Below are 8606 nucleotides of genomic sequence, written 5' to 3'. Positions count from 1 at the left end.
AACTTCACATTTTTTCCTTACTTATTTCAATTCATTCAATGAGAAATTTTGCTCCAGGTATCTTCATGGCCATGAAGATGCTCAGAAGGCTGGAGCAGCTCTGCTATGAGGACAGGGGCTATGAGAGTTGCGAGTTCTGCAGCCTGGAGAAGAGAAGGCTTTGAGGAGACTTTGTAGTAGCCTTCCAGTATCTGAGGGAGGCCTACAGGAGGGCTGGGGAGGAACTACTGACAAGGACTTCTAATGACAGGACAAGTAGGAATGGGTTTAAACTGGCAGAGGGGACATTTAAACTGGATGTTAGGAAGAAGTTCTTTCCAGTGAGGATGGTAAGGCACTGGCACAGGTTGCGCAGGGAGGTTGTGGATGTTCTCTCCCTGAAGATGTTCAAGTCCAGGTTGGCTGAGTCCTTGAGCAACCTGTTCTAGCGGGAGGTGTCCCTGCCTATGGCAGAGGGTTGGAACTGAATGAGCTCTGAGACTGCTTCCAACCTAAACCATTCTATGATTTTATAAGTCTATTTCAAAATGTTTTAAGCACTGACAAAGTGATCAACGCAGACATCCTGCTTCATTCTCCTGATGGAATTTACTTCAGGGAGAAAATCATTCTTTCTTTGCAGCAGAAAGTAATTAACCTGTAAAAAAATCTGCATCAGGAATGCAGTAGGTTCTAACCCAAAGGTCCTATCCATAGAATAAGGAAAAAAAAGTGTGAAATCTGTCAGCAAGCCAATCTGGCCCCACAACATTCACAAATGGCACAACAGCATGCTGATGAGGTCTCAGACATTTTGCCAACACCAGTAAAAAGATCGAGTTTGACACTTCCTGCTTCCCCTCTAAGTGCATCTGTGACTAACCCCACCTACATCTGTCCCAAATCCATGTGGCCACACCATGGCTGTGTTAGCAGCCCTGTCCACATTCCCTTTCCCCACACTTACTCATGCCCTGTGTTTACAAAGCAGCTCTGCATCCCATCAGCCCAGCTCTGCCTTCCACACACCAGAGGCAGTCTGGAGGGGAACACTGCCTAGTGTCTGCTGAGGAGACCCTTGCAGCACCAGACTATATGTCCATTACAAAGCAGTGCCTTGTGGCCAAGTCTCAAAGCATGACAGCAATAAGGAGAAAAAGTATCTCTGGTTTGGGCAAACATTTCCAACAGGAAGCATCAAACAGCTACAACTGTTCACTCACAGCCATCATGCCTCGGCTGTGCCTGAAGGAAAGCAAATGGGAACAGCTCAGTCCTACAAATGCTTTTATAGAGAGAAGCAAATGAGCCTTCAGCCTGGTTCAGCCATAACATTGTTGCTGCCTTGCTGACTGCTGCTGAACCTCTTCAGGGTGTGATGTGGTAGGCTGCAGAGTGGGATTGACTGAAGAGCTGATCCTACACCTGGAAAAGCTGACACCAGTAAATTCTTGGAGCAGGACAGGCACAGGAATGAATCCCAAAATATCACTCAAGGTCTGTGTGTGTGCCTCAAGGCCTTTCTTCCACCTCCTGCTGCAGATGCCACAGTTTCCACAGGGGAAGCCCAGTTAGTGTGCAGGCAGCAACTGAGCAGTTCGTGTTAGGATCTGTGATTAAAACATGTCTGCACACCCACAAAGCAGCACCAAGGCAATGGTGGCATGTGCCTGCTGGGGATACATCTGCAGCCTTGGCACTAGCTGCACCTGAGGGCATGGAGCTGCAGCAGTCCTGTCATTCTCAGGCTAGCAAATCCAGCATCACAGAATCACAGAAACGTTCAGGTTGGAAAAGACCCTTGAGATCACCAAGTCCAACCTCTAACCCTATTCTACAAGGTGCACCCCTAAACCACATCCTCAAGCACCATGTCCAAACGACCTTTAAACACATCCAGGGTTGGTGACTCCACTTCCCTGGGCAGCTCATTCCAATGCCTGGCCACTCTGTCCATGAACATTTTTTTTCTAGTGTCCAGTCTAAACCTACTCAGTCACAGCTTGAGACCATTCGTCCCCCTCTGTGAAGATTGTTCCATAAAGCTGTGTACTTATCTCATTGCAGAAATTCAGCTGGAGCTTTTTCTGCTTCAAGAGGAGCAGCTTTTCCTCAAAACTCCTGGGCCTGCTGAATTGCTGTTACAAGTGCACCCCAGCGTTTCTTCGGACAGCTTCAGCTGGGAAGAAGGGTAAGGGAGCTAAAAAGTCAGTGAAGGGTGTCTCTGTCACGTATGGAAGGAAAGGACAACAGAGAGAATGGCAGCACACTGCACAAATGCCACCGTCCCTACAGCCATCCTGCCAGATACTTTACTAGCAAGGAGAAGTGCTTGAGAGCGTTGGGGTCAGGTGCCTCAGCAGCTCGGAGGTGGGTGGCTGGCCAGGGAGTGCTGAGTTGCCACGAGAAGAGCCGGCCCCTGAGGTCAGCCCAGGGACCTGTGCAGCTCTGCAGCTGCCAAGAGGTTGAGGAACAGGAGTGCAATAGGGAACAGCAATGACGACTGCGTCAGGCAGTCGCTTCTCCGCTCTGCCTGCACTGCGTCCCTGGAGCAGGGAAGTGCTGAGGCGAAGCAGTGTTGGCGTCTCGGACAGAGAAGATACTTAACCAAAAACAGCAGAGTCCTCAGCACTAGGCAAGCTCTTTCAGACAGCCTGGCAGCCACACCTGGGTACACTAATGATTTAAAAGAAGGATAGCTGTTTCATAACCAGCTAGCAGCAATACGAAGAGGGATCACAAGGCTACATGGGACATTACTTAGGAGGGAGGTGAGGTTACATAAGCTGTGTGAGGACACGAAGCCTATTGAGGCAGGGCTGAAGGGCTCTGCTGGGCACTCAGAGACCATCCCCAGGGACACTCACATGTCTGCAGCAATGATTACTCCTCTCAGAACGATCTCATATAACAACATATAACACTTAGCTTCTTGCAGAAAGGTGATACATCTTCTCAGATGGCTTCTAGATATTCATTATGGCAAGACCAGCTGCTTGCCCCACCTATTTCTGATTCTCCTCTAGGCTCCCTTTACAAATGTGATTTTTTCTCAGTATGTTTCACACACTACTGTGGCCTCAAATTCTACTCTTTGCCAGCTTCTACTCTTTTTCCAGTACAGATGCCAGGTTTATTTTGACACAGCTACCCACAGCACTTCTGAAAACTTGGCATTCCACTAGACAGCTTCCAGATCTTCAAAAGCAAGACAGTTTTAGTAATGGCTCACACTCTAGAACCAACAATTCCACTGCTGGAACCTTTTGGAAGTCTTGTGTAAATCCCATCCAGTCCTGGCCACTTGTTTCTACTCATTTTGTCTTGGGTAACAGGCAGAATATGCAATTAATTTATTAGCTGAACAGCTGTGGCATGGAAGTCAGGTTGGTTTCTTCACAATACTTTTTTTTTCCTCTGCTTCTACTAGAAATCATCTCAAATAAGCAACACAATTTGCCCTTCTAGCAAGAGATGACACGGGTGTGAGCCCAGTTCTAAGTGAGAAGAAACAATCTGTATTATTTCAGTTGCTCCTGCCCCTACGACTGCATTTCCTGCCAGAAGTGCCTGGGGTAGAAGAGGTTTATTGCCTCTGCAGTGCCAAGGTACAAATGATGGCCTAGTTATGAATTGCTTTTGAGTTTGGATGTCTCAGGAAGGGCAGAAGTAGAAAACCAGTCACTTAGGCTGAAATAGCCTCCTGGTCCACAGGGTAACAAAGAATTCTTGTCAATAACTTGCACAGAATATGAGCAGTTAGTTAGTAAGTAGTTAATACATCTTCAATTCAGTATTGCCACAGATGCTCCTCTAGACTGGGGGTAGTTGACAGCTGGGGGGGAAATAAAAGCTTGCAAAGATATTTTTAGAAAGGAATTCCTCAAAGATTAGCATTAATTCTGTTTGGCCTTGGTGCAGCCTCAAACTCATGCTCAGTGATGTAGTGTCATCCTTTAGACAAGTTTAAATTAACTTTCTGCTGCCTTTACATAATTTATCTTCCACCTTTCATTAGGTTAAAGTGTCACTTCAAGTCAGGCTGAGGAGAATTTCTAGTCCAGGTTTTCAAAGCTCAGCACATTGGGTCTGTTGAATGCAAGAATGCTTGCTGAGTTCAGAAGCGTGTTTGAAGACACAGCTTTCTATGCCTATGCATTTATTCTGCCTTCACTGATCAGCTGTGCTTAAAACTCAATCTGCCTGACCTGAGAAGAGCTAGGGAGGAATTCTCACTCTTCTGCCCATGGATTAGGAGACCATATGCCAAAAAGCTTTCAATAATCATGACATTATGAAATGAAACTGCAGGGTTACCATTGCATTAAATTGCAGTGAGTCACACCACAGTTCTGAGCCTTGTGGGGAATGTTTCTTTTCTCCAGGACCAGCCTCACACAACTTTGCAAAGCTAGCAGTCAAAGCACAGGGAGCAGGTTCCATCCCATAAGGCACACCTGTCTGCCTGGCAGGGGGATTGGACTCAATGATCTCTGGAGGTCCCTTCCAACCCTGGAGAGGTTCTGGGAGTCACTCACCCCCTACACCCCCCAAGGATTCACCCAGAGGAAGCTCATCTGGCTGGAAGTTAAGGAGTGAAGCTTTATCTATTCACATCTTAGCACAATTTACAAGCATATATACACAATACATTACAGATAATTACAGCTATATACAGCAATATACAAGTTAAAAGTAATACAGAAATACAAGGCTCCTCCCAGCAGTCAGAGTGCCCAGGAGGGGCTCCCAAACACCCTTCCACCTTCTTTTCACCCCTTCCCTTATCTCAGAATCTCCCTTACATGCAGGCTGATCTGGAAAGGTCAGCAAGAGGTGTTAGAAGCAGAATGATTAGTTGGAAGATGTGCAGGATCAGGCAGAGGAGTTTATATGGCATAAACCAGGCAGAGACTGTCTTATCTATGTTTGTGTCCTTGCTTTTATATGTCTCAGCAGAACAGATGGGTAATTTAGACATCACTGTATTTCCTTTTTACAGCCAATAATCTAATTTCTCTTATTAAAATATTCCAGTTAGCCTCAAACCAAGACAATCCCCTCGCATTCTATGATTCTATGAATTAAGAGCTCACATGCTAAGAATATGGATAGAGAAATGGGGCATACATGGGGCTAAAAGTAGCCAACTGACAATATTTACTCTCAACTACTGTCAAAGCTCTTAGAAAATGCTGAACTTCATGCTTATGCACCCAACACAGCACCACTTAGCCACCTACACTTGAAAGACACTGCTACCTTCATCACAAATAGCCTGCCAGGGCGAAGAGGAGGCCAGTGGGCACCTGCAGCAAGAGGTCTCAAGAGAGTGGTTTGGTTGTTGCAGAGACAGCCAGCACACGCAGACCACTGATCATCTTAGCAGAGAGACGGGCACACAAAAAGCCACCAAACGTTATGGTGGATTCCCAGGCTGATCTAGGACAACAGGCTGGCTGCACCAGGAACTGCTGACTGCAGACTGCAAGAGAACCTGAGGAACGTCAGGGGCAGCACATAGGCATGCATAGCTCAGATTACAGCCAGTTCAGAGTCAGGGACTGTGATGGTTTGAGGCTAAGTGGACTATGTTAACAAGAGAGATTAGATCACTGTTTGTGAAAATAAAGTAATGATGAAGTCTTTATCATTCAGTGGTTTGCTGAAAGGGATAAAAAGCCAAAAAGTAAACAATTTGTCCCACTCTGGTCTGGGACATTGCTTCTATTTGCTTCCCCTTCACTCCGCCCTAATATCTCCACTAATAAATAATAATGTAGGCTTTGCTGGTTGTTTTGTTTGCCTGTCTGGGAAAGTAGAGGAGAAAGAGAGGGTAGCTTTGAGCCCCTTCTGGCCAGTTTTCATTGTCCAGGATGGAGTTTAGACTTCTGTATAATTTCTAATTTGCATATAGTTGTAAATACTTGTAAATATGTTGTGTATATATGCTTGGGAATTTTGCTTTGCTGTAAATTTAGCTCCACCTAACTTCCAAGCCCTCTGAGCTGGTCTGGCAAATCTCAGTTGTGTGAGTGTAGGAAAGTTCCTAACCCACCACAGGGACTCAGAGACACAGGCTTGGGCTAGGGAGCATAGAAGGGCTGCAGGTGAACAAGGGGAGGGTTGTCAACTAGGAATGAGGCTGGAGATGGTCAGGTGTAGAAAAATCCCAACATGCTTGGACAAGCACACATCCATGATGAAAAGAGAAGCGGAGAACATCATCCCACCCTAATCTTCTACCCACTCAGAGCTGCTTCAAAAAACTCCATGTTGCATTTTCAGTCTGGTACTGCCATGTAGCACTTCTTCAGCTGAGAGGCTCAGATCACAGCATGCTGCCAGTGTCTCCACGTCCCTTAAACATGAGTTGGCTGTGCTGCCACCACATTGATAACCACTTGCTTACCACATGGCTTACTAATGAGCACCATCAAACAGGGAGCTAAAGGTGGGCTGGATTTGGAGGATGTGGTGTGGGTATGTAGTCTGTGGAAAAGATGAAAAAGGTTATTCAACATAGGAAGCAGAACTGCAGAGACAATGACAGCATTCAACTAAGCATTCAAACTTTCACCTTCTGCCTCAGAGAGACATCCTCAGTGAGGAAGATGCAGGGATGGTAATACTTGTCCAGTGGTGTGTGCTGCAGTGAAAAATGGTTACAGCAAATCAAGAGGTGAAGGATGCAGAGAAAGGGTGGTGGTGAGATCCCACTGGTGATACCTTACTGGTATAGGTGGTGAAGTGAGAAGTTCCCCCGACAAAGCATTGCTTGTGGACAGTCACATCTGAGGGGTACATAGTGCTCATGTGGTGACATTCTTCTGTCTGTGACAGTGCAGTTTCCTCCTCTACACTCATGGCTTGGCAGGCAGCACATCCTCAACTCAAAACCCAAGAAGCTTTTTTGTGAAAGAGGTCTCCACCTACACACTCCTAGCACAAGGACCTGGTAACCAGAAGGGATCCAGCAAGTTTCCCACACCTCCCAAAACTATTGCACCTCTGTGACGGAGCATGGTAAGTGATGTTAGAATGCACAGTCACTTCCTCTAGCCACCCCAGGTATTAATCCTAGCTGGTCACTGGAGGCCAGCCTGGTGCCCGGGGATGTGAGCTCTCTGCCACTTTCCTATCTGTGGGTTTCACAGAATCACAGAACATTAGGGGTTGGAAGGGACCTTGAAAGATCACCTGGACCAATGTCTGTGCCAGGGCAGTATCACCTAGAGTAGGTCACACAGGAATGTGTCCAGGTGGGTTTTGAATATCTTCAGAGAAGGACACCCCACAAGCTCTATGGGCTGCCTGCTCCAGGGCTCTGGCACCCTCATAGTGAAAAAGCTTTTCCTGATGTTCCCATGTAAACTCCTCAGCTCCAACTTGCCCCATTGACAGGACCCACATGACCTGAGCACGAGAGATCTGCTCCAGCCCTGGTCCCTGGTGCAAGCAGACATTCCTCATTTACACCCGAGTGCAGATGCCCATTAGCAGCCCCCTCGAGCCCAGCACAGCTCCTGTGTTCCCTGCTGCCCCAGCTCAGATCTCAGCCCTAGGACCTGCCCCACACTTACCTCTTTGCAGGCTCATCCAGCCTGATGCTGGCAAGCGTGCAACACTCACACTCATCCCACGAGCACCCCACATTCACAAGTGCCCCTGGGAATACCACCATGGCCCCCTGCCTGCCTGATGGCTCAGCCTGGATCTGAGGCCCCGCTGCTGACCAGCTGGTCCAGCTAGGGCTTGTGGCTGAGTGCACCTGCACGCACCATGCACACCAGGACTGGGGAAGACAGAGATGCTAATCTCAGCCCAGCAGCCAGCACCAGGCAAATGGGCTGTTAATTCTGGTCCCACTCCAACCACCAGCACTGAGCCCCTCACTTCACTCACCCCTGGTCTCCACCTCTATCTGGTTTTAGGAATCAATCCCACCCAAGTGGCTGGAAGCTAAGACCCCTCATTCACTGTGCTAGCTGATGCTGAGAGCTCACTGCCTCCAGCAGCTGACAGCACAAGCCAGGGATGCCATCAGTCTGACTCCCGTAGCTGGAACCAATTTTCACTCACACACAGAGGCCTCAGCAGTAGCTGGCACTTAGCCCATGCCTGCACACACACAGGTGTGATATAGAGTGAGATTGCACAGACAGTTCAGAAAAGACTGAATAAGAAGATGTCAGAAGCCAGCACAGACCAGGTGCAGAGCTCAGTCAGACAAACACAGTGGCTGGCTCCATTCTACATGCAGCTGATCCCTCTCACATTTGTTCTCTTTACCTGCCTTTCTGTTCCTCACTGCTCCTCCTTCCCCTGCATGGCCCCTCAAGGGTTTGTACAGCTCTGCCAGTTCCTGTACCCACACCAACCCTGTCTGAGATCTAATCTGGTTCATGATTTTCTAAATCATCAAGTCCTGGAAGTGGCAGCCTTAGCTTCTTGATAGCCCATGGATCACCACTGGTGAGATTTGTTCCTTCTCATCGTCTCCACATTTGTTTTGCCACATCTGTATCTCTCTCTGTTGTTCCTGGCTCCCTCTTTTACATCCCAGTCGAGTTTACATCCTAGTATGCTCTTGTTCATGGCTACCTCCCTTTCTTCTTAAAGAAACA

The sequence above is a fragment of the Pogoniulus pusillus genome, chromosome 11, assembly GCF_015220805.1.
Source record: "Pogoniulus pusillus isolate bPogPus1 chromosome 11, bPogPus1.pri, whole genome shotgun sequence".
Classification (NCBI taxonomy): Eukaryota; Metazoa; Chordata; class Aves; order Piciformes; family Lybiidae; genus Pogoniulus; species Pogoniulus pusillus.
The sequence above is the reverse complement of the archived record's forward strand: the minus strand, read 5'-3'. Positions refer to the sequence as shown.